The sequence below is a fragment of the Marmota flaviventris genome, chromosome 10 (genome assembly GCF_047511675.1).
Source record: "Marmota flaviventris isolate mMarFla1 chromosome 10, mMarFla1.hap1, whole genome shotgun sequence".
Taxonomy (NCBI): Eukaryota; Metazoa; Chordata; class Mammalia; order Rodentia; family Sciuridae; genus Marmota; species Marmota flaviventris.
Window position 1 is genome coordinate 55,725,068 of NC_092507.1, and position 24,544 is coordinate 55,749,611.

A 24,544-nucleotide genomic window follows, 5' to 3' on the forward strand; every position below is an offset into this window, starting at 1 on the left:
TGGAATCCCAAAATTCCAATTTCTTAGGAAAGCAGTCCATCTAGCAAGACTGCCTCAGAGAGAGGCCTCAGCCAAGACCCCTTGTACTGTGTCCCTTGTCCGGAGAGGTACTGTGCTATTACACTGCAGGTTACTACTGTGTCAAAAAGGGAAAGGAGGTGGTCCTTCTCCCAGGACAGCTTTTTTGTTTTCACCTAACAGAACACACCAATAATTGGCTTGTAAGTAAGAAGAATCTGTGTTGCCAGGAAGCAGCTCTGTGGGTTGACAAGAATTTGTGCTCACAGATTCCTTCCAAACCCTATAAATGGATGAGGAAAACTGAGTCAGAATTGTGAGACTCCTCAGCAGCCCTGGCCTGACTTCCCTCCCAAGTGTTATCCACAGGAACAGCCTGACTAACCTCAGCAGCAAGGGTACCTCCAGGACTCTCAACCTGACCTGCCATTTTGACAGGAGCTCACTTCCCTTGGAGCACAGAGGAGAGGCTGGCTCCAAAGGCCCGGTGCCCATCATTTCAAAATTGCTCCCCAGCTGATGCTAGCATGCAAAAATGTTTGAGAAGTGCTGCTCTGGTCACTTCTGACTTCTGGGATCCTACAGGAGCACTACATCCTGCTCCTTCAGAGAACTGTGTCAACTTTTCTTCTAATGAAAGAAGAAGAGGAACAAAATCAAAACTGTTCACTTTTGTTCAAGTCAGCAAAGCTCAAGGTCAGAGTCCTTCAAGTGAATTCATCCCTTTGCCCTCCTACATAATAAAGATTACACTTTACACCTAGTCTGAGTGTTTAGCGCACAAGAACGTGCACCTGAACTGGGTAAAGGATCCTGGTTCCAAAGGAAAGGAAATGCACCACAATGCTGTGGGCAGTCGCTGGGGCAGGGTGATCAGCTTAGCAGAACCACTGCCCTGGAGACATCCTTAAGGAGCCATCAGTTCCCAACCCCCTGACTTCCCGGGCTTCTCCCCCTTGACAGGCCCCGCCCTCTAGAATTAGTTACAAATTACTCCTTCTTGGTGGCAGATCCTCCCCACAAACTTCCACTCCCTTGGCCTCCAGCTTCCAGGCCCAGCCCCACCTCCACCACCATGTTTCCAGGTAGGCCCTCAGGCTCTGGTGAATATCTGCAGGGCAGCAGGAAGTGAAAGGGTGGGGAAAGAGGGTGTGTTCTCCGGCCAGCCCCTGGCCTGGCTCCTGCACACTCAGCCCTCCAGGGTCAGCCAGCAGGTGATAAGAGGGTAAGTCCAGCAGCAACCCACAGTCCCCCAGTCACAGGTAGTCTCCACCAGGCTGTAGAAACCAGGAAAATAAGAGGTCTGGGGTGCTAGTGCCACCACTGCCATCTACTGGCTCTGTAACCTTGGGCAAGTAACAGAAGCCATCTAGAACCAGCCTGTTTCCCCATCTGTAAGATGGAAATTTAAGATTTGACCAGACTCATCACGAAGTTTTCTGAAAAGTACAAAGTTCTCAAAGTTGGATCATTTCAATTCAATACATACTCTCTAGACACGAGTCTTCAATGAGCTGGATACTGCCCATAAAGATGAAAAAATGCCACTGAATCCAAGGGGTAAAACACATTCTAGAAGGAAGACAAATATATAGTAGATAAAACTACAAAATCCAATATAATATAAGTGTGCTGGCTGAATAGCTTGTTACAGGAATGCCAGACAAGGGAAAATTTAAATATTCCCAGAGAAGGCAATAAAGGAGATAGCACAGTTATGCCAGGTGACATTATAGGGCATTTATGTAGGTGCTCACATAAGCACACTGTACATACCACCTCCCCTGAGCCTCAAGACATTCTGGGGAGGTAGGCAAGTACTGCTATTCCAATTTTTCAAATGAAGAATCCCAAGTTCAGAGAAGCAATCACTCAAAGTCACGTGGCTAGTGAGTGGCAGAGCTGGGCTTTGGCCATGACTGGGCTTGACTCCAAGGTATGGATCTTAATCTTTAGACACATGCCTTTCCCTCAGTGGTGAAACCATTCCTGATTGCTTCTCTCTGCCCCTGCCAAGGCAAAGCTAGGCTCCACCCTCCTCTGTTCACACCGCCCTTTAACCTATTGTACTGTCAATGTTTGTTACATGTCTATGTCCCCCCATTAGCTTGGTGGTCCTTAGGGCAGCAACAGGAGGCAGAAAGTGCTCAGTAAATGCTGGTATTTAATAAATGTTTTCTTAATGGACAAAAAAAAATGAAGTTATGACAGATATCGGGGATAGACAGAAGTTCACTGGATAGTTTAAGAGAAACGTTCTTGGAAGTAAAGGTAATACTTTACCCAACTTTATGCCCCCAGAATCTTGGGCTCACAGGTGCATAATAAATGTATAATGAATTCAAGGCAAAGGAACCATGTGAATCACAGAACCAATAGGCAAGGACAGAGAATTGCTCCTCAAAGTAATCATGGGAAAAGAACTGCCTTTTAATTTCCAACTCATCACGGAAGAATAGGTTTGTAAAATGCAATAAAAATGAACCACAAGCCAGGCCCAGTGGCACACACCTGTAATCCCACAGCTTGGGAGGCTGAGGTAGGAGGATCTCAAATTGGCAAGGCCCTTGTGAGAGCCTGTCTCAAAATAAAAAATAAAAAGGGCCGGGGATATGGCTCAGTGATAAAGTACCCCTTGGTTCAATTCCAGTAACAAAAAAGAAAAGATGAGCTTAAGTGCGCCATAAGAGACAGTGAGGGTTTCCGTATGCCAAGTGCTATTCTGAGTGCCTCCACCTATTAACCCTTTCGATTTTACAACCTACCTGTGGAGCAGGTGCTACTATCTACTATTGCCCTCATTTTAGGGATGGTGAAACAGACCCAGAGCAGGTAAAAATGTTTCCAAGGTTCCAAGCTAGTAAACAATGTGGCCAGGGCTGAATCTAGGCAGCAAGAACTCTGAACTACTAGACTGGCAAGCCTTTGGGTACCTGTTGACAGCTTTCAACCAGGAAGTGACGGATTCAGATCTGTTTAAGGGAAGTCAGCCAGGTAGCAGTACAGAGGGTAGAGGTCACTGAGGAAACCAGGGCAGGGGAGAGGCACAGACAGGTTAGGAAGGGCTGCAGCAGGCTTTGATGGGGTAGAGGGGTTGAGCTGAAAGGAGGTGAAGCAGAGGAGGAAGGAGATTCAGATGACTCAGTTGTTCAGAGCCTGGAATCCTGGTAGAAGGGAAAGGTCCTAAACTGAGAAGAGGAAGAAAAGCAAACAGTTGTTTTTTTAAAAAATATATACTAATAAATATATGTTTTATTTTTATTTATGTGTATATGTATGTTGTAGATAGACACAACATCTTTATTTTAATTATTTACTTTTATGTGGTGCTGAGGATGGAATCCAATGCCTCACATGTGCTAGGCAAGCGCTCTACCACTGAGCTACAATCCCAGCCCCAAAAAGTAAACAGGTTTTGAAGGAAGATGAGATCAGTTTTCAACAATGTCTACCTGAATTTGAAGAGCCTAAGAAAGATAATCTAGGATCTACAGTTGCCTTGAGAAAATTCTAGATTGTGATTCTGGAGTGGTTTATTGAGTTCAAGTAACTCCTTTTCTTTTTTTTTTTTAACCCCAGTTCTGCCAGGCCACTTTCCTCCTCTTCCCCTTTCTCCTTTGCCCTGGTTAGACTTAATTAGTTTAAAAAGTAGGAGTTCCCACCCCTAAACCTTCCCCGATTTGAAAACAGCACACAGTGCACACCCAGGACATTATATTTCCAGCCTGCTATAGCTAGCTTATTTGCAAAAATAAAGCAGATTTCTCTGCAAAGTCTTGTTTGCATTTTCATTAAACCCTAAGTCTTTACAATGGCCTACATGATGGGGCCCCTCCCACTTCTACCTCAGGGGTCTCTTTTTGTGCTCAAACATACTAAGCTCATTCCTAGCTTGGGCAGCTCAAATGTCACATCTGCAGAGAGGTCTTTGGGGTTATTTCTCCTGTCAAACTCCCATATTCAGTGCCTTCACAGGACTTACCCTACCTGAATCAGTCTCATTCATGTGGTTCCGCTCTAGGAACCTGGAGTATCTTGTTCAAAGCTGCATCCCCACAGAGTAGGCAACCTTCATTTGTTGGATGAAGAAAGTTCATTTTGGTGCTTATTAAAAATTGAAGGAAAAAAAGGCTGAAAAGACAGGGTCTTTGTCCACACGAGCTAAAATGTCTATCAGCAAAGAAACATCCAAGCACAGGAGAGAATCACAGTATCTGTGATTCCCTTTTTGTCCCCTCCCCTTCCAGCAAGCCACTTCCTCCAGCTTACCTGGAGGACACCTTTCCTGTTGCACTTTTCATATGGTATTAGCAGGAGGGGTGGGGGGGGGACAGGGACAGGGACAGACAACATGGTACCATAAATAGAGCAACAACTCAGAGTCGGACATACTTGGACTCAAAGCAGGATGCCACCTCCATTGATTACTGTGCACAATAATCAACCCCTGAACCTGCTTCCTCCCCTACAAACAGAGCTAGCACTTCCTACTCACGGCTACTATAGGGAGTGAGAAAGTGCATGTAAAGGTGTTAGCACATGCCAGTACAGAGCTGGCACTCAAGGAGTACCCATCAGCATCACTACCATCAAATTTACTGCCAGCACACTATATTCTCTCAATTAGGGTTTGACAAATGCATAACTGTGAAATAATTTCAGTTGAGATTAAAGGTGATGCGTGGTATGTACCATGCTGATCATAATGTCAATTATAATTACAATAATAGTTAACCCTGAGCACTTATTAACATGCCAAGAGCTTTATATACATCAGTAGCTCTTTTATTCCTAAAATAAAGACAGACAGTACTTAATCAATACTAAGAAGCATAGTTTGCTCACATTTTATCATCCCGGATACTGGGATAACTGTACGTGGTAGGCAGAATGCCCACCTCTCAAAAGATGTCCAAATCCTAAATCATGGAACCTGTGAATATTATATGTTAAAGGACAAAAGAATTTTTGCATTACGTAATTAAGGTTACAGACCTTATATAGGAGGAGTAACTTATAGGGGAGCCAATCCAATCAACATAATCAAATGAGCCCTCATAAACAGAGAATTTTCTCTGGCTAGGGGCACAGACATATAGCAGAAAGGACCTCAAAGAGATTGAAGCATGAGGAGAATCTGCCACTCTGTTGCTGGCTCTGAGATGAAAAGTCTAGGGGCAAGGACTAGAGAAAGAGATCTCTAAGAGATAAAGGTGCCCCCCAGATCAGACCCCAAAGAATGTGAAGCCTCTGCACCACAACTGCAAAGAATTAAAGTCTACCTACAACCTAAGGAAGCCTAGAAATAAATTCTTTCCAAGGCTTCCAATAAGGCCCAGCTGGCTGACACTTTTTCAGCATTATAAAACCCAGAGGAGACAAACAAGCCAAGTACACCCTGCATTTTGACCCAACACACTGTGAGTTAATACATTTGGATTGTCTTAAGCTACTAAGTTTGTGATAATTTGTTACAGCAGCCACAGAAAATGAATGCACTCCTATCATTGATGTTTGTTATAGTTTAATCAGCAGCATTTTTTCCTCTTGTGGCACAGAAAATAACAGCATATCTCATAATTATTGACATCTTAGATATGTTGAAATACAGTGTTATTATTTCTGTTTTTCAAATGGTCAGAAGATCTAAGTGGTCAGGTGATTCCTAGGTGATTCAAGCTCTAAACCACCATAAATGCTTCCAGAGAGCTCCCAAGGGTTAGTGTATCCTGCCAAAAGGCCAAGGAAAGGCTAACACAAACTTCCCAGGCCAATGTCTGACACAGGGTCCCTAATGCAGCCGAATCCAGTTGGGTCCAGAAGGTACTTCAGGAGCATATAAGCCACATGGATCTGGCTCCCAAAAGTGCTGGTATCCTTCTATATGCTGAGGATAGAACACTAGACCAAGGCAGTGTCCTTATGGCTGATGCTATACTGGAGAAGATCAACACCATACAACAGATCAAGATAAATGCTAGAAGAAAAACAAAGTATTGGAAGATCTTTACACCAAACTTTACAAAAGAACCCACATATTCAGGAGCTGAAAAGACATAGAGCTCTGGGCTGGGAGATCTATTCCTTTCTATGGGACCTTCCAAGGGCCACCACTGTTAGTGGTATAACTCTGAGAAAGAGTTTGTTGTTGTGGGTTTATTAGTTTGCTTTTGGTTTTTACTTTTTTGGATACAGATGTAGGCCGACTTTATACACTACTGCCTTAGGAATTTCTAAAAATAAAAAGACTACAGCTATCTTTTCACCAAATCATAATGTCCCTCTCTTTCAATGGAACTCCATCTTCAAAAAATAAAAGTTAATTTTATATTGAAATGACACCCCAAGAGCCTAACTAAAGAGCAGCTCAAAAAGCAAGACACAATTTCAGTCCTACTCCCTTCCTGGAATACTGAGCTCTGGCCTGTCTTCTTAAGCTATATTTTTACTTTCATCTTCCCTTTTACCTTGGAAATAAAATCTCTGACAGTGGAATCAAAGAAAAAACCCGAAGTCCAATTCAGGGAGTAAACAACAAAAAAAAGTCTGACATGTATAACACTTCTGGAGATACACATAAATGGAAAATTCTACACTTCTTAAAAGATTGTATGGCCTTAAACTATACTACAGAGCCATAGTAATAAAAATGGCATAGTAATGGCACCAAAACAGACTTGTAGACCAACCATACAGAATAGAGGACACAGAAACAAACCCACTTAAATATGGTTATGTCATACTAGACAAAGGTGCCAAAAAATTCACTGAAGAAAAGATTGCCTTTTTAACAAATGGTGCTGGCAAAACTGGAAATTCATATGTAGCAAATTGAAAATTAAACCTCTATCTCTCACTCTGCACAAAAATCAACTCAAAGTGGATCAAAGGCTTAGGCACTAGAACAGAGACCCCGTGCCTAACAGAGGAAAAAACAGGCTCAAATCTTCACCATGTTGGCCTAGGATCTGACTTAACAAGACTCCTAAAGCACAGGAAGTAAAATCAAGAATCAATAAATGGGATGGATTCAAATTAAAAAGCTTCTTCTCAGTAAAGGAAGCAATTAATAAAGTGAGAAGAGAGCCTACAGATTGGGAGAAAATCTTTACCACATGCACCTCTGAAATGGCATTAATCTCTAGGATATATAAAGAACTCAAAAAACTTAACACCAAATAAATGAATAAATAAATAGCCCAATCATTAAATGGGCTAAGGAACTGAACAGACACTTCGCAGAAGAAGACATACAATCCATCAACAAATATATGAAAAATGTTCAACATCTCTAGCAATTAGAGAAATGCAAATCAAAATTACTACAAGATTTCATCTCACTGCTGTCAGAATGGCAATCATCAAAAATACAGGCAACAATAAATGTTGGTGAGGATGTGGTGAAAAAGGCACACTCATACATTGCTGGTGGAACTGCAAATTGGTACAACCACTATGGAAAGCAGTATGGAGATTCCTCAGAAAATTGGATATGGAACTACCATTTGTCCCAGCTATCCCACTCCTTGGTCTATACCCAAAGGACTTAAAATCAGCACACTATAGTGACACAGCCTCATCAATGTTTATAGCAGCTTAATTCACAATAGATAGACTATGGAACCAACCTAGGTGTCCCTCAATAGATGAATGGATAAATAAAATGTGGTATATATACTCAATGGAATATTACTCAGCTTTAAAGAAGAGTAAAATTATGGCATTTGCCAGTAAATGGATGGAGTTGGAGAATATCATGCTAAGCCAAATAAGCCAATCCCACAAAACCAAAGGCCAAATGTTTTCTAATATGCGAATTCTAATTCACAATAAGGTGGGGGGCACTAGGGAAGAATAGTGTTACCTTAGATTAGGGGGTAGGAAAGATAGTAGAATGAAATAGACATTAAGTATTACTGTATGTATATATGTGACTACATGACCAATATGATTCTGCAACATGTACACTCAGAAAAATGAGAAATTATATCCCATCTATGTATATCAAAGTGCATAAATGCATTCTACTGCCATGTATGACTAATTAAAACAAATTAAAAAGAAAAGATTATGTGGGAAATGTCATTGGAATTTACATCTCCTCAATCTCTCTTTTGCTCATTTTTTAAAAGGGGAAGAAATTCTAGAATAGAAGATCATCTTCATTATGATTTTGGAGAAGCCCCAGTTTAATAATACCATTTGCCGAAAACTATTCATAATTCAGACATTAGCAACTGTCATAAAACCCTATTTTATACTTCTCTTGATTCTGCACTATTTGGCAGCCCACTCTACACTTAGGCCAAAGGAAGCATCATATTCTGAAGTCAGTATTTAAGAGATTCTGTGAGGGATACATGCAAGAGGAAAGATCAATAAAGACCTACAAGGTGGACCTACTATCCCAGACCATGATCAAGAAAAGATGTACAAATGGTCCCAAACCTCCACCTTACTTGTAATAAGAAAAACTTTAAACATTCTAAAGTGCCATTTTATATCAACCAGATTAGCAAAACCAAAAAGAGCTGACACTCTTTTTCTTGGTGGGACTATGGGAACCAGCCATCCATCACAGTGCCATGAGAGGGCATAGTGATCCAGCAGTCCCACTTCTGGGAATTAGTCCTTAAGAACACCTACACAAGAGCAAGGAGACTTAACTTCTAGCCCTCACAGCACTGTCTGTAATAGCAAAAGACTGGATATGACCGAAAAGTCCTGCGTAGGGGACTTGGTCCATGGTACACAGCACAATGAAAACAACTGCACTGTTGAAAAAGGGAGATCTCTACCTGCTGAGACATATCTCCAGGACATGCTGTTAATTTTAAAAAAAGCAAGGCACAGAACATCCATATAAATATTGCTATCTATCTTTCATGAAAGAATGGGAAATAATATAAAACATGTTCTTATTGCTTGCATTTACATGTTGTTTGTCACACACAGCATGGACAAGGTGTGGAGGGGGATGGGACAGAAACAATATTTTTCAGTATTTTCCTTTTATATATGGGTGGTGAGATTTGGGGGAGGAACCAGATAAATATATTACTTATATTTTAAAATGAAGAGGTTTTATAGCTCTTTTCCCAAGAGGAATGAATAGGCTATAAGAGTTCTGCTAGGAGAAGGGGTCTGGAAGACAGAGGGTATAGGCAGGCAAGGTCTCATGTGAAAGTCTGAGCAGAAAAAGCTCAGTCCAGAGTTCAGGAGGTGAGCACAGTGACCGTGGACAGGGTGATTTCTGCCTTGCTGGGTGTGGGTGGCCTAAAGCCCCTGATATTTATTACACCCAGAAGGAAGTCAAGAACAGCAGGTGAACTGGAGGCAAAGGTAGAAACACTCCCAGGCAGGGCGCCAGGAGCATTTATGTACTCTCAGGATGTAGATAGTAATGACTGAAGCATGCTGCTCATCAAATACAAACCTTGAAAAAGAGGGCAAAGCATGTACTGAATATTCAATTCTGGAGATATTCCTGAAAAGTTGAAACTCCTGAAATTTTATAAAATCAAATCATATTGAAAACACAATAGGTGAGTTTGCTATTTAAAGAAATTCTATAGGGAATCCTCGGAATTCACCTTCTGCTATTTTTGCTTTGGGAATCCAAGTTTGCTTGAAGAAGGGTACATTTAACCAGATTAAATGTGAAAGTGTTCACGTTTCTAATCCTGCTGGCTGTTTTCACAAGGTGTAGTCTCTCCATAAAACAGCAGAAGGCCAAGGTCCAAAGTACAGGACAGCCCCTTTATCCTCAGCACCACCGCCTTAGTGGTCACACTCTCTCAACAGGGCTCATCCCACCTGCTGTGCAAATGCCTCTCAGGAGAGAAACCAGGAAGATGAAGCTGATTCTGATAGTAGGCTTGCTAAAGGACCAGCCTGAAAGAGAAAGCAAGTATGCAGTGCCAGTTGAATTTTCTTTTTTAGTTTCTGGTGGCTTTGGAACAAGGCTCCCCACTTCTTACCTAAACTAGAAAAAAAATCTTTTTCCAAAATGTGGCATTCCAAAGGCACTTGCAGCCATTGTCACTTGCATCCCATCCCAAGGAGGAAGGCCCATAGTTGGTCAGTAAATAACAGGAATCCCTTTCCATATTCCCAGGAGTTACTACTACTCTATTCCCTGTACCAGACAAACTTCGTCAGAGGTGCAGGGTACTTTGGCATGGATCAGATGATACTGAGCATGTTTCTGTTCAATTAATAGTAAACAATGTCAACAACACCCCAAATACTGGTCTTTACCTGCCCCTTAAGGAATGAAGAACTGAAGAGAAAGAAGTCCATCAGAATAGAAAACTCTAGATAGGGCAGAGGGGTGGGAAAAGAAGGGAGGGGACATGGGGTTAGAAATGATGGTGGAATGTGATGGACATTATTATCCAAAGTACACGTATGAAGACATGAATTAGTGTGTATATACTTTGTATACAACCAGAGATATGAAAATTTGTGCTGTATAATAAGAATTGTAATGCATTCCGCTATCATATATAAAGAAAAACTTCATTAAAAAAAAAAAAAAAGTCCATCAGAGGACAGCCGATCATGACTTATATCCACATGAAGTCCTGTATTCTAATGTGCAGGCCATGGCCAATTTAATAATTCAAAAGATTTCATTAGTCTAGATATATTCAGACTCCTAGTCTATTGGTTTTGACACCTTTTCAGTTTGTCTGAGATTTTGGTTGAATCAACCTGGGTGATGGTTTTATCTCCATAAGGTCTTGGTAAGCCTCAATAAACTCCAAACATAGTTTGGATTTTTATTCCTTTTTACATCCTTAGATTTAGCTCACATTGGAATTTCATAGGCTTCACTTTGAATCTTCACTTGAGAAGAGGCCTCATACTTCTCCTCTGCAATTTCTCCTCAAGAAGCAGACAAAATTTGAGGTCACCATAAGCTTGGAATCAGAGTCAAAATGTCCCAGTGGAGGCTAAGGGTTTAGTGTCCAGTGGTCAGGGATATCTTGGCTGGCAGCATCTGCAGCTAAATAAAAGCCCGATTATTCTGCACCAGTGAAGATAAGATACCACCCCCAACGGGTTCATGTGGGTTTACACACAGCCATTTTGAATGAAGGCAATTCTCTATACAGAGAATTCAAGTGAAGACATGGCAACCAATATAGACACACTCCATTGAGTATCTGTGACCACGCCAACTTAAGTATAACCAGGGCTTACCCTTCTCTCCTCCCTCAATCAAAGGAAATTCTGTGTCAATTATACCACCTTGCCTTCAAAGGGAAAGGTAGCCTATTTCTATAAGGAAGCACACAGAATATGTGAGCCTTCTGACCCCCAGCTCCCACGTCACCTATTTACAATCAATGAATATGAAAAGTGCAAAAGATTCTTAGCAACCGATTCACTCACACCTTAAAAAAAAAATTCCTTTAGCTATTAATCCTCCAGCACAGCTGAAATATCGAAAGTCTAAATAGTCTGTAACACTCCAGCTTTTATTATAATCTTCTGAAATGCAGACCCATTAAAAGAAGACAAAAACCTTCCTTGTCCCAGGATGGCAACCAGACACTCATAACTAAGCACTTTTACGATACCCAATATAACCTGACATGATAAACCAAACATTTAAGTGACACTAGAAATGATTTTCAAAAGAGACTTGGCAGTAAATGGGAGTAATCCAGTTACAAGTCGCCTTCAGTCAAATCACCTCCACTCTCTTCTCTGGCTCCAAGCTACATACTTAAGACTGTACTGTCCTTCCTAAGAGAGAAGCGAAGAGAGAGTTCAGGACCTTTTGGCAGGTGCTGGTTCTAGAGAAGGACTTAGCAAGCCGGTTCTCTCAGGACCTTTCAAACCTCCTCTGGGAGTACAGGGATAGGAAAGGCAGACTTCACAGGTCACCAAAGCACTGGGTGTCTGTATTTATTTCAGGCCTGCTGAGTCTCACAGCCATTTTGGAGACACTGACTGTGATGGCTAAAGAGGGGTGAAGCTGATGGGAGGCCCTGATGATTCTCCTCTGATGGTTCTTTTCTCTCTTAGAAGGAGCCATCTCCTGCTTTTCTTGATCAGATTTATAACTTTTCAATGGAACTGCCTCCATAAAGCCCTCTTCACTCCCAGATCTAGCTGGATACACATCCATTGTGGCTCTTGGCAGAGCACTTAGTGAGGGAGATGTGGAGGCAGAATGACTCTGGGGCAAATTCTGTCCCTGCCCCTTGAGCAAGGTTGGGGATTTGAGGGAACCTCAGACTCCTCATCTGGGTCTTTGTGAGACCTCGGTGAGATCCTGCAGGAAAGACTGTGTTGTAATTACTTTTTATCTATGGAACGTTCCTGTTAACCTAAGTGCACGATGTCTTCCTCAGTACTGCAGTCCAGGTGTCTGATAAGACCGAAGGTGCTGTACAAATGCAGCTAGTCATTGCACATCTGGATCTGCAAAGGGCACCTTCTATAAGTCAAGGTCAGTGGACTTGGCCTGCGTGCAGATTCTTATTAACGACTGATGGACTTTTCAAATATCTCTTATGAAGACAAACCTGCAGCTTCTGAAAGGACTCCCTTATACTGCTACATAATTCTCACTGCAAAGGTTTTGACATTAAATTTGAGAACCTTAAAGTGCCATGAAATTTGATGTTCTTTTCTAAAACAATAACAAAACCCTGCTATTAATGTCAGAATTTGTTTTGAGAAACTATTATACAAATGAACTATCATTGTATGTACTTGCTGATTGTGGGCAAATAGGATAAATTGGGGTGGACATAATCCTGTCACCCATTTGTATTTTCTTCAAGGCTTTTAAAAATGCACAGTTAAGAATTTTAAGCTGGCTGTAATAATGCACTAAAACTTGCACACTGCCTTCCCCCATTTAATCTATAACAGACTTCATGCATTACTGATTTTAAAAGTTTCTGAAAAGAAAGAGAATGGAATTGAGATCTAGAAGAATTAATTTGAATAATTAAGATTGCAATCCACTTCATATTTAAAAGACACAATGATATTGTGTAATTATGTTCTCTAATTTTCAAATGATATTTGGCAGGACTTTTGATTACTGAGACTTTTTAAAAATTTTTTGGAAAATGTTATAATTTCATATAGTTTTTATAATTTCTTTTATAATTTCTTCTGTAATAAACATATTCATGCTCATTATATAATAACATTCCAAAAAACAATTTAATATTAATATTCATTGAACATTGACTAAATGCCCAGCACTGTTCTAAATGTTCTGTATAGATTAACTCATTTAATTCCTCACAACACCTCAACGAAGCATAGAGAGATTAAGTAACTCGTCCACAGCATGCACATCTACAAGTATGAGCCAGGAATCCGTCATTATATTATGATGTTCTAGGAGTACAAGCAATCAATAATTTATTCAATCAAGTCATCCACTGCTTCAGAGCATAGTGTCACAAGTAAGAAACAGTTCATATTAACACTGTACCCTTTATAGTTATGTGAAATTATTATAAACCAACATCTCTCTGTCCCTGTGGAACAATTAGTAAAATTAGAAGTCTTCTGTGGCATGAGCTAAGATTCCAATCAGACCAATTCTGTGTGCCTGATGTGCACTAAGGAAACACAAACACACACACACACACACAGAAGCTTGAAAGGGTTTGTTTTAAAGATGGAAGCATTTTTAAAATTTTGCAAATTTTAGCAAATGATTCAATGAGTAGAGTCCCTGAATTAACTGAACATCCATTCTCACAAAAATTTTAAAATAAAACAAATGCTCACAAACAATCCTAACACTTCTAGTGGCTTATCTGTTGGCCTTGCATATCAGTACATGTAAAAGCAAATAACCGGATACCCTTAGGTCACATTTTTTCATACTTAAATTAAAATAAAGACAAATACTTCTTCTGTTCCTGGTTTAATTTCCTGTCAAAGGCTAATAAACACAACTATTTGAAATTAAAAAAAACTATTTTAAATTTAAAAGATAATTAATGAAATGTTTCTGATTGGCCCTAAAAATACCATGCAACTGTAACTTCAGCTCTAAAAACATATTAAAATTATTAACCCTTCAATAATAATTATTCATACTGCTGTGGTAGAAACATGACAAACACATACACATACTTGAACACATAAAAAACAGGTACCTTCTTTAGAATTTCTATCTAGCATTTCCGGAAGGTTCGGGCTGCCATCTTATAATTTAACCATCAGCTTGCTCATTAAGCTAACTAAAACATCTAATATTTTGAACATTTATTGTAGGTTAGGTACAAAGTGTTTTCTGAAAATAGTGTCATACATTTATTAAAATCCTAGAGATAGAGGCCACTACTATCCCTGTTTTATAAATTAGACAAAAATTGCTAAATAACTAATATTCTTATCCAGGTCTGTCTAACACCAAAGCCCATACCCCAAACCTCTGTTAAACTGCTTATCTTCCCAATTAAGGTTCATAAAAATTTATTTGGCTTCTACAACTTACCTTTGTATGTTCAACTTAATCTGAAATAAGACAAAAAAACAAACAAATCCACCTAATGAAAATCTAACACAGCAAATGACATAATATAAATCTGATTTTTTTATTGCTAGACAGAAAAGGTATTTAACGTTAAAAAAAAAAAAAAAAAAAAAACCTAAATTGGTATTAGTTAACCATTTCCTCAAATTTTTTAACCATGAAGGCTTTTGCTGTCACAACTTGACAAACAACCATGTTCTCTAACAAGTGACAACACAAACCCAAGACCACAAATCTAATTGTTGGAGAGCTAGTCTTTCAAATAAGATTGGGGCTTTTCTACACAGAATTTTTTAGTCTCTTGTGAAACAGATTCACATTTCTGTATATTTCTACACAAAATCATGCCCAGAGCCCCCTACCTAGTAAATTATTTGGGCTACATACAACTGCATTGTTTATAAGGCCTAAAGACACAGTAGTTAGACTGTTCTGCATTTTTTTTCTGGACTTAAACCAGAGCTTTATGGTGCTGGTTAACTGTTAAGGAAGGTGAAGGGACAGAACGTTTGATCCAAAAGTCCTCTTGTCATTTAAGTCTTTACAATGTTTGATTACCTTTAAAAATTGTGTGTGTGAACCGCAAATTTGTTTATTGGAAAAGGGCCTTGCTAATCTACATAGTTTGGTTTAAAATAAAACAAACCAACCCAGCTCCTTATTTGAAAGTGATTGTTTTGGCAATAGTAAAATTCAATCCCGTCATCCTAACGCTGCCTGCCTTCCCGGTTCTGCTGGGGGAGGGCCGGGATCCGGTAGTAATTTACATTGAGAGCCCAGAAGCAGCAGCAATGGTGCAACGTGGTGACTAGCACTTTAAAAACAAGGCCAAACTCTCCTTTTGCCATAGAGAACACACAGACACAGACCCTGCCTCTGACAACATCCGAAAGATTCATTATAGACAATCTATTCAGGCGAAGCTTCAACTGCCCCAGGAAATATAAACAGTGTCCGCAGAGACAGCGGTGGGGAGAGGAAATCACTGATGGAAAGGAAGCTAATCATGTGGAGTTTGTCCAACTCCACCAAGTCTAATAAATTCCGGATTTGTTTCCACTCGGAGCAGCCATTAAACGTGCGCTGGCACGTGGGCGCAGGGGACCTGCCTTCTAACTCCGGGGGTTTGGCCAGTCCTTCCCGGTCCCCTTGTTTGTATACAGCCACGCCCGCACAGGATGACCACACGATGACAGGCCTCTTCAGGTCCCTCACTCCGATTTCCAGTTGTCCAAAGTTTCACTCCAACCGCGTGAGTTCAACGAGAATCACGCTTCCCTTTTCGGAAGTTATGAATGGTTTAAGTCAAGTTTACGAGATACACAAGGCAAGGGACAAGAGAGTGTCCGGAGACGCTAGTGACCGCGTTTCAAAATTAGTTTTAATGATATGCCTAATTAAAATGAAAAGTCACCCTGATCGACGAAGGAAGTGTCCGGGCAAGGCTTTTAAAAAAAAAAAAAAAACATTCTAGACTCCAGTCTGAACTTTGACCTTTCTTCTTACCACCTACAAATACAGTCTGCAAAAGGGCAGCCTCCGGGTCCCCTGCGGGGTGTGTCATCAGGGTTCCCCTCTCGGTGACCCGCTATTTACCCGCTAGACCCCCAAACGCTTAGCGGGTGCCGAGGCTGCGCTCCTACCGGCCTGTCGCAAGAAAGCGAGGAAGAAAAGTAGGGAAGAGGGCGTGGCGTGCGGGTCGCCCCCAGACCCCAGCCTCTCGCTCCGCCCGGCCCCACCACCAGCACCGCTGGGGACAGTGGGGGCCTCCGCAACCCGCGCGGGGCGCGCTGCGGGAGTCAGGAGAAAGCGAGCGAGAAGGGGGGGATCGTTCTTCCCTCTCCCCCAACCCGCCGGCCCTGGCCCCAGCCCCTGAGACCCCGCTACCCGCGCGCTCCGGCCGCCGCCCGTCGAGGGCGCGCGCCGCCGGTCTCCGGGTCTCACAGTCCCTTGCCCTCCCTCCTCCACCCCCTTCTCCGGCGCCTAATGCCCCGACCAGTCCCCGCCCTCCGGGACACTCTTCCCTCCTTCCTTCCTTCCTTCCTCCGTTCCCTCCCTCCATCTCGCTTCCCAGCACCCGAACTCGCGGGCCGCCGCCCCGAGCTGCGCCCCTGACCCCACAGGGACCGACTGGGCACCCGCGCCCGCCGCTGGGCGCTCACTCGCCTTCCTGAGCGCTGGCCCCGCCGCCACCACCGCCGCCGCCGCTGCCGGGGACTCGGTCTCTAAGGGCTCCTGGAGACGGCAGCGACCTCTCCTCCTCCCGCTCCTCTGGGCGCCGGCTCCGCCTCGCTCGGGGTGGGCGGGGCGGACGGCCCGACGGGCGGGGCGGCTGCTAGGACTCCTTCCCCCCGCTCCCCGCCCTCCCTCCGCCCGGACGCCCGCGCGGTGCCGCGCTTCGGCCGCCCTGCGCGCGTCGGGTCCCGGCCCGCGGCGGGGAGACGTCGCGAGTGGGCGAAGCTCGTTAGTGGCTGGGCGCCCTTGGCCATTCCCACTCCCCCGAATTTTACCCGAAGACCTGGACTTAGATTCCGGGGCCTCCACTTCGCCACCGGCGAACGCTGGCCTCTCTGACTCCTTGCAAGTTTCCTCCGCGTGTGAACGCCTCGCCAGCCCTTATGGCAGCGGGTGCCCTGGGCTGCGAAGACAAGCGCTGCCAAACCCCTACACAAAAGTTAGGCTCTGATCCAAAAATGTCTGAGGAAAACAGCCTCGGTAACATTTAAAGGGCCCTGGGGCCACGGAGAGATTTTGTTTCCCAGAAGCAGAGGTATGACCAGATTGTTAAATTTGAAGTACATCCGCCCATCATGAGGTTTTCCCCCTCCATCTCCCCGCAACCGCATGAAATTTGTGTTTCCGAATTCCCAGAACTTGGCAGCGTTCTGCATAATGAATTAATTGGATTTGGTTGGCCTTTTCTGGATGGATTCGGGGTTGGGTAGATTGAAGAGCCACTTTCGCTTCCAGAGACTTCATACTCATCCATACCGCCTTTTCAAAAATAGAATTGAGCACCTGCTTCATTCCAAGTATGGTGCTGAAGGTGATGTGAAGCTAACAATCTGACAGGAGGCTTGCTCTCAAAAAGCTTCAAGCCCCCAAGCAAGTGGAGCACTCATGTAATTCTAGCAGCTCAGGAGGCTGAGGCAGGAGGATCACACTTTAGACCCAGCCCAAAATAAAAGGACTGGAGATGTAGCTCAGTGGTAGAGTGCTCCTGGATTGAATTCTCAGTATTTACAAATAAAATAAAGCTTCTGAATCTAGACAGAATAAAGAAGGTGAATGTACAGAAATTTACTATTTTACTACTCAGTAGATTGCTTGAGTATCTCTAGGTATCTTCCTTCTTGTTTGACGGGGTGGATAAAAGAGAAAGTGAGGCCTAAGTAAGTCAGAACCAGTGTGGGCAGAGTCCATGCTTGGAGTCGAAAAGCATTCGTGAAGGCTGTAAGTGTTGAGTTTCACCAGCTGAAGAGAAGTGGGCCCCAGGGAAGCTGGGCTTCAAGAACTGCTCTAATGACATTATCTTCACTCCTGCTTTCCCTTTGACCCCTACTCAAGTATCAGTTTTTGTGAAATCATTTGGATAGGGTGCAGAAGGAACAACCATACATTTCCTCTCCCTGCTATAGTTGGTGCCTTTTTCCAGGAGTATGGTCTTAGCAACCTGTGAATGGCTTGGTTGTTGGGGTGGGAGTCATAGCTTGCCAGAGAAGCCCTTTATTCCCTGCTCTGTACAACATTAGGAAACACTTGACTGATTCAGATACTGATAATTTGAAGGATTCACCCTAAACAGAATAGCCTGACAACAGAATTGACTCCAATGGCCCTACCACAAATTTCCTTTTCTAGTACACTATAGTTTATTAAGTGCTTTTGCGTACTTAATTTTATCCTTCTTTCATTAGTCTCTTTAAAAATCCAGAATTGAGGTGTAAGAGCTAAGTGGCTTATTGAAGGTTTTCTAGTTCAGTGCTATTCAAAGTATGGTCACAGACTAGCAATGGTCTATAAACTGTCATGCAAAGGGAACAGATATTGAAAGCGAGCCGGTAGAAACTTCTATAGCAGTTATGCCTGATGAATCGTTTAATCATTAAAAAACATATGGGCTTTTATTTTTGTATGTTGGTTTATTTCATAAGTATCATCCTTCAACAACTTGAAAATAAAATGCATTTGACCCTCCCTATCTATGGGTTCTGCATCTGCAGATTCTAATCCTCAGATTTAGCTCACTGCAGATTAAAACTATTTGAGAAAAAAAAAAACTGAGTTAGTACTGAACAAGTACAGCCTTTTTTCTTGTCATTACTCCCTTTACAATGTAATATAACAACTATTAATGTAGCATTTACATTGTTTTAGGTATTATGAGTAATCTAGAGATGATTAAAGTATACAGAAGGATGTGCATAGGGTATATGCAAATACTACGTCATTTTATTTGAGACTTCGTTGTCCTCAGATTTTGGTATCCATAGGTTGTGGTGGTGGGAAGATGGTCCTAGAACCATTCCCAAGTGGGTATTGAGGAACAATTGCACTACAGATAGTTGGAAAATCCCTGATCGAATTAGTTGAAAGGCAAGAATAGTCAGAGCTAACGTTTAACCAGTACTTCCTGCATGGCAGATATTGCTTTAAAGTGATTTATATGTATTAAATTATTTAATCCCCCTAACAACCCTGGCAGGTAGGCACGAGAAAGTTAAATGAAACAGAAAGTGGCAGAGCTAGGATTTAGACCCAGGCACCTGGCTCTACATTTTGTACTTTTACCGATGGCCTTGGATCCAGTGTTCTTTCTCTGCTGATATTCCCCAAACTTCAGTGACTCACATTTCATCTTCATATCACTGGATCTCCAACTTTTTATTTACATTATTTATTGAATCACTTTTGTTACTTCTTATATTTATTACCTGTGCAGTTAGTAATTCTACCCATGATATCATGAGTTGATAATCAAGTACTCTAGTTCATGTTAAAGTACATGATTAACCCCAGCAATAGCTGCCAGTGATGGTCATATCCCCTGTGATCCTTTTCCAACTTCATACATACTGGTTCCATATGTGTTTCCTGCCTACCAGCACCTGCATCTGGTGGTCAGAGTACCACATTCAGCTGCAGGATTTGCTTTGCCCGCACACAGAACAACTGGAAATGGTTAGTAATTAATGTCCTCTATTCTCACACTTGGCCTTTAACCAATGACAGACTAGTGTGGGGGTAAAAATACTCCAACTCTTTTGCAACAAATTTGGACAATTCTCAGTTGAATCAACACTGACAACAGAAGTCCCTCGCTATGTGGTGGGGCTAAATTCCTCTTTCCTCTATGGGACTTTCATATCACATCCTTGCTTAGCTTCTTCCTCTTCCCAGTTCCAGTTCTTACTCCCATATCAATTTTTCCTGGTAATATGTCCTAATCAGGAACTGCAACATGAATGGGGAGGGTGCTAATACATAATGAAAAATATTCACAAATTAATTAAGAATTTCAAAATGGCAGCAACCATGTATTAAACCAAGCATAGGGCTCTATATGACTCCACAGGTATGTGTGTAACTCTGGAAGTTACACATTAGTGAAGCCAACCTGTATTCTAATAAATCGTTTTCGCTTGTGTCCTCATCTCAAGGTCTGCTTCTGGGGAATCCCAAGCTAACATAGTCACTATTGAAGTAAAAATAAGCCTCGCCAGTTACCAAAAATCATCTGTGTAACATACTGGCGACCATCATTTCATACTGTAAGAGGCCCACCTTATAGGAGGATGTGTTATGCCAAGTCGTACATAGAGACTTGGTCACAGAAAGATGTATAGTAATTGAGAATGGTCTAGGTTAATGAGATGAGACGTCAGAAAAATCTGAGTTTCAGTCCCAATTCTGACAGGGATAGAAGTGTGAATCTGGGTGGTATCTTACAACTAAGTTTCCTGGAATCATGCATTTTGTGGGAAGGTTTTCTGGTGCATGATTAAAAGACACACAGGTAAGAAAGTGAAGGTGACAAACTGTGTGGAACGATAAACTACCTCTAAATGTGGGAACAGCTGAGGCCTCAGTTGGGCCTACAGCCCAGTGGGGGACTAACGTACAGTCACTCTTCAGAGTTGGTTCAAATTGAGTTCTGCGACTTGGACCTTTATATTTCCATATCCTACCTTTGCCCGGAAAAGGTAAACCTTTGGCAAAGCAGTTCCCCAGGGCAGTACTCAGTGATGGACCCCTGGGAGTACTCAGAGGCCAGTATTCCCAACAAGTGGGGAATAGCTAGGGCAGCCCTGAGCAGGGACCTGAGATAAGCTTCTCAGCATACACTACAGTCTGGTTATCTCCTGGATCTCATTTGGTTTCTAGTCGCTCACACAGGAATACACAGCTCAATGTTGGAGGGCCTGAACTTGGTCTTCTCTGCAGCACTGGGGCAATTATTAGTTGTACTTTCCCTTCCTGATATTGAATGCTTATTTAATTTCCTATTTTTTCCTCCAGACTTCTTTTACATTATTTCCTTCCCTTTATATGTTCTTGCTCTATATTTTCCACCCTCTCCTTCACTTGAAATAAACAAATGAATAAATCAGTTGCCTTATGAAGAAGTAGCAGTAGAATGGAGGGAAATTTGGGCTTTATGAGATGAGGTTTTGGGGATTAAATCCTGGCTTTGTCATTAGCAAACTGGTGAATTTGGGACAATCACTTGACCTTACTGCAACTGTGCTTGTCTTTAAATGAAAGGATTGCAAAAGAATGGTTTCTAAAGTCCCAATTCTATGAAAATTACATTTATAAATGAAGTGGCTTTCTTCATTACACATCCCTCACAAAGCAAGCAAGAAAATGATTTAACATCTCAGGCCAGCCAAATTTTAAAATTAATTGCAATTCATGCATGAATATAATGTGAACTTTTATTCACTATTCAATAACAACATCCTAACAAAAGTATCAGAAAGAGATCATGAGGAAATATGAAAAAAAAAAAAAAAAAGGCAAACCAGTCAGTCTATGGGTGACCAGATAAGTATCCACAGACTTCAGAACAATTTGTATGGGGTAGCTGCTTTGCTTCCTGGGTATTTTACTTGTCCTGTTGCATATGGCCATGCTCTGTCTGAACCTGTCCTGGAGAGCTACCTTTTTGTGAGTAGGATACCTAGGCAAGTGTGTTCACAAACTGGTTTTTCTGCTCAGTCAGAGGCTGCCATATTCCCATGAAGAAGTCAAGTCAGGAAGAAGCACCCATAGCCTTGGAAATCCCCAGGTAACCTGTTGAAACATGTATTACCACAGGCAGGAACTTTGACCAAAACTGTGGCTATGGATCAGAAGGCAATTTAACAGTGTTCCATCCTCAGATGTGTAGAAGCCATCAGAGCCCTGGGTGGGAATGGTTCAAAAAGGAGGCATTGACTCAAGGTAGTTGATTACTAACTCAGTATGAGTTTTCTGGTTCATTACCAAGCCACATCTCCTCCATATGCAGATCAGAAGTCCCCAGATACTGTTATATAAGGTCAAATACATGGGCTCAATAGTTAGCAAATTTCCCATCATTGGAAGTATTCCACCAGTGGTAAGTTAAAAAGTAGAGATGTAGAGGGTATGGGGAACCACCCTAAATCCCCATCACAGGAGGTATGGTACCTCCATCCATAGTACTTTGTGAAAAAAATATGGATCTAAATATATTCACACGAAAACATACCCTGAATGTATTTTTAAGCATAGAAAGCAGGTTATAGAACAGCATGTAAAGAATTTCCAATTCATGCTTTAAAAAATACACATAGGCACACACAAATTTCTTTATGAATATATCTGCAATGATAATTAGCAATATATTAAAAGTGACTTTCTTGGGGTGGTGAGATTTCTGGTAACCTATATTTTATAGTGCATTATTTTTTAAAACAGTGAACGTGTAGCTTTTCTATGAATCATTTTTTAATGTTTTAAATGTATCCTTTTTAATATTATACAATGAATAAAAAAGAGATTAGTAAACCAGGAATTAGGGAACCATGACCTGAAGACCAGAGGACCACATATTTTTATAAATAAAGTTTTATTGGAACATAGCCACATCATTCATTGACCTATTGTCTATGGGTGTTTTCACTTTAGAATGGTAGGGTTGACTAGCTGTGATGGAGTTATGGCTTGCAAAACCTAACATATAATATTTATTTCTTCCTTTAGGGGAAAAGCATGGCAATCCCTGTGTGGACAATTGAGCTAAAAAACATTATTGGTATGGCAAATTGCAACTTAGTTTTCACCAGTTCTTCAGATTTCAGTGTATCTCAGTTTCAATTTTTTAAAAAATATAGTCTGTATACTTTAAAGTAGCTCCCAGTTCTGGGTAATGATTATAATAACAAAGTGATAATACCAGTATTTTGGTAGGTAACGTCTATAGTATTCTCCTTCTTCCTCCCCCTTCTTTCCAACCTATTGTTTCTCTCCTTCTTTTCTTTCTCCTGTTCTTCCTGTCTGTCTCATTCTTCTAATGAGATAGAGTTTGTCCTCAGATGCTGTTCCACGTGAAAGAGGACAGGGGTGGGGCTGGGGGATTGAGGTTCACCTCTCTTTCTGGCTTGGGTCTGTCCAAGATAGAATGATTGAAGAAGTCAGGAACAAAATTATGCTGGGGAAGTAGGATGACAGCCTAAAAAATAGACCCAGACCTGGGGGACACCAAACCAGGGGAGCGGAGGGAAGGTGTCAGGCCCCAGAGGAAAGATTATGAATTGATTGGAGCCTATCTTCTCTCTCCCCATTCCTCCAGCACACCCTTCTTATGTGATCCATCTACCTCCAGATGCACAGAGTAGGTTCAGGGATTTTTCTCCTTCACAGTCAGTGGTACCCAGCGTCAAAGTACCCTACTTGCAGAACTCACAGGAGTAAGCATAACTGATGCCAATCTGAGCAACACCAGGTCCTTGCTCATTTACAGAACTCAGCCAGAAAAGCTGGATATTGGCCCTGATTTAAAATGTACTCAGATGCTAAGTAATTAAATATATCCATTGAAACATTCTCTTCATCAACCACTCACCTCAGACCTTCCCTAAAGAAAATATAGGCCCTTGCAGTGTTAGAAAGGGAAGCAGCCTGTGAGATAATGATTAGATATTGGTTCATCTATTGCCTGTGCTATTGGATTTTGACTCATGCAGTCAACTATGTGGACTGGTTAGTAAGCAGAGATGGGAATGGAAAGTATTTATTCTGGTGCTATGATAACAGATCTGTTCTTTTATTTTGCTTTGGATTTTGGTGAGAATGGAAAGTACCAAGCCTTCAATCTCTGTGACTTCCAGTGACACAGTTCCCAAAATATCTAAAATGTTTTTTTTTTTCCTGAATATAGACGAATTTCAGAAAATGTGATTAAAGTGCTATTTTTTTTAACATTCCAATATTACACAAATACTGATACATAAGGACTATTGTTGGTATTTCTCAGTTATCTCAGGTTTTGCTTTGTTTTTTTTTTTTTTTTTTTTTTTTTTTGTGATACTGGAGATTGAATTCAGGAGCTCACACATGCTAGGCAAGTGTCCAACCACTGAGCTACATCACCAGTCACAACTCCCTGACACCCTTTTTGAGGACAGGGACTTGCTAAATTGCTGAGACTGGCTTTGAAGTTGCAACCCTCTTGTTTCAGCCTCCTGAGTAACTGAGATTGTCTGGGTATGCCACCATGCCTGTCTCAATATTTTAAAAATAAAAATTTGGGCTAGATGTGGTGGCATATGCCTGTAATCCCAGCAGCTTGAGAGGCTGAGGGAGGAGGATCACAAGTTCAAAGCCAATCTCCGCAAAAGTGAGGTGCTAAGCAACTCAGTGAGCTCCTGTCTCTGAATAAAATACAAAGTAGGGCTGGGGATGTGGCTCAGTTGTTGAGTGACTCTGAGTTCAATCTCCAGTACCCCCCTAAAATTAAAAAAAAAATTAAAT

General features: G+C 41.7%; 1 protein-coding gene across 3 annotated transcripts in view; it reads right to left on the reverse strand.

Moving 5' to 3' along the window:
• Gng12 (G protein subunit gamma 12) overlaps positions 1-16,827 on the reverse strand; it is a 123,320-nt gene extending 106,493 nt beyond the window's left edge. For 2 of the 3 annotated variants that reach the window (XM_071617940.1, XM_027949562.3), the window contains exon 1: positions 16,712-16,827. The gene's annotated coding sequence lies outside the window, so the exon portion shown is untranslated. Of the gene's footprint in view, positions 1-16,707 lie in introns of all 3 variants that reach the window. The other variant, XM_027949561.3, reaches the window with a different exon arrangement.
• Positions 16,828-24,544: the final 7,717 nt, after the last annotated feature.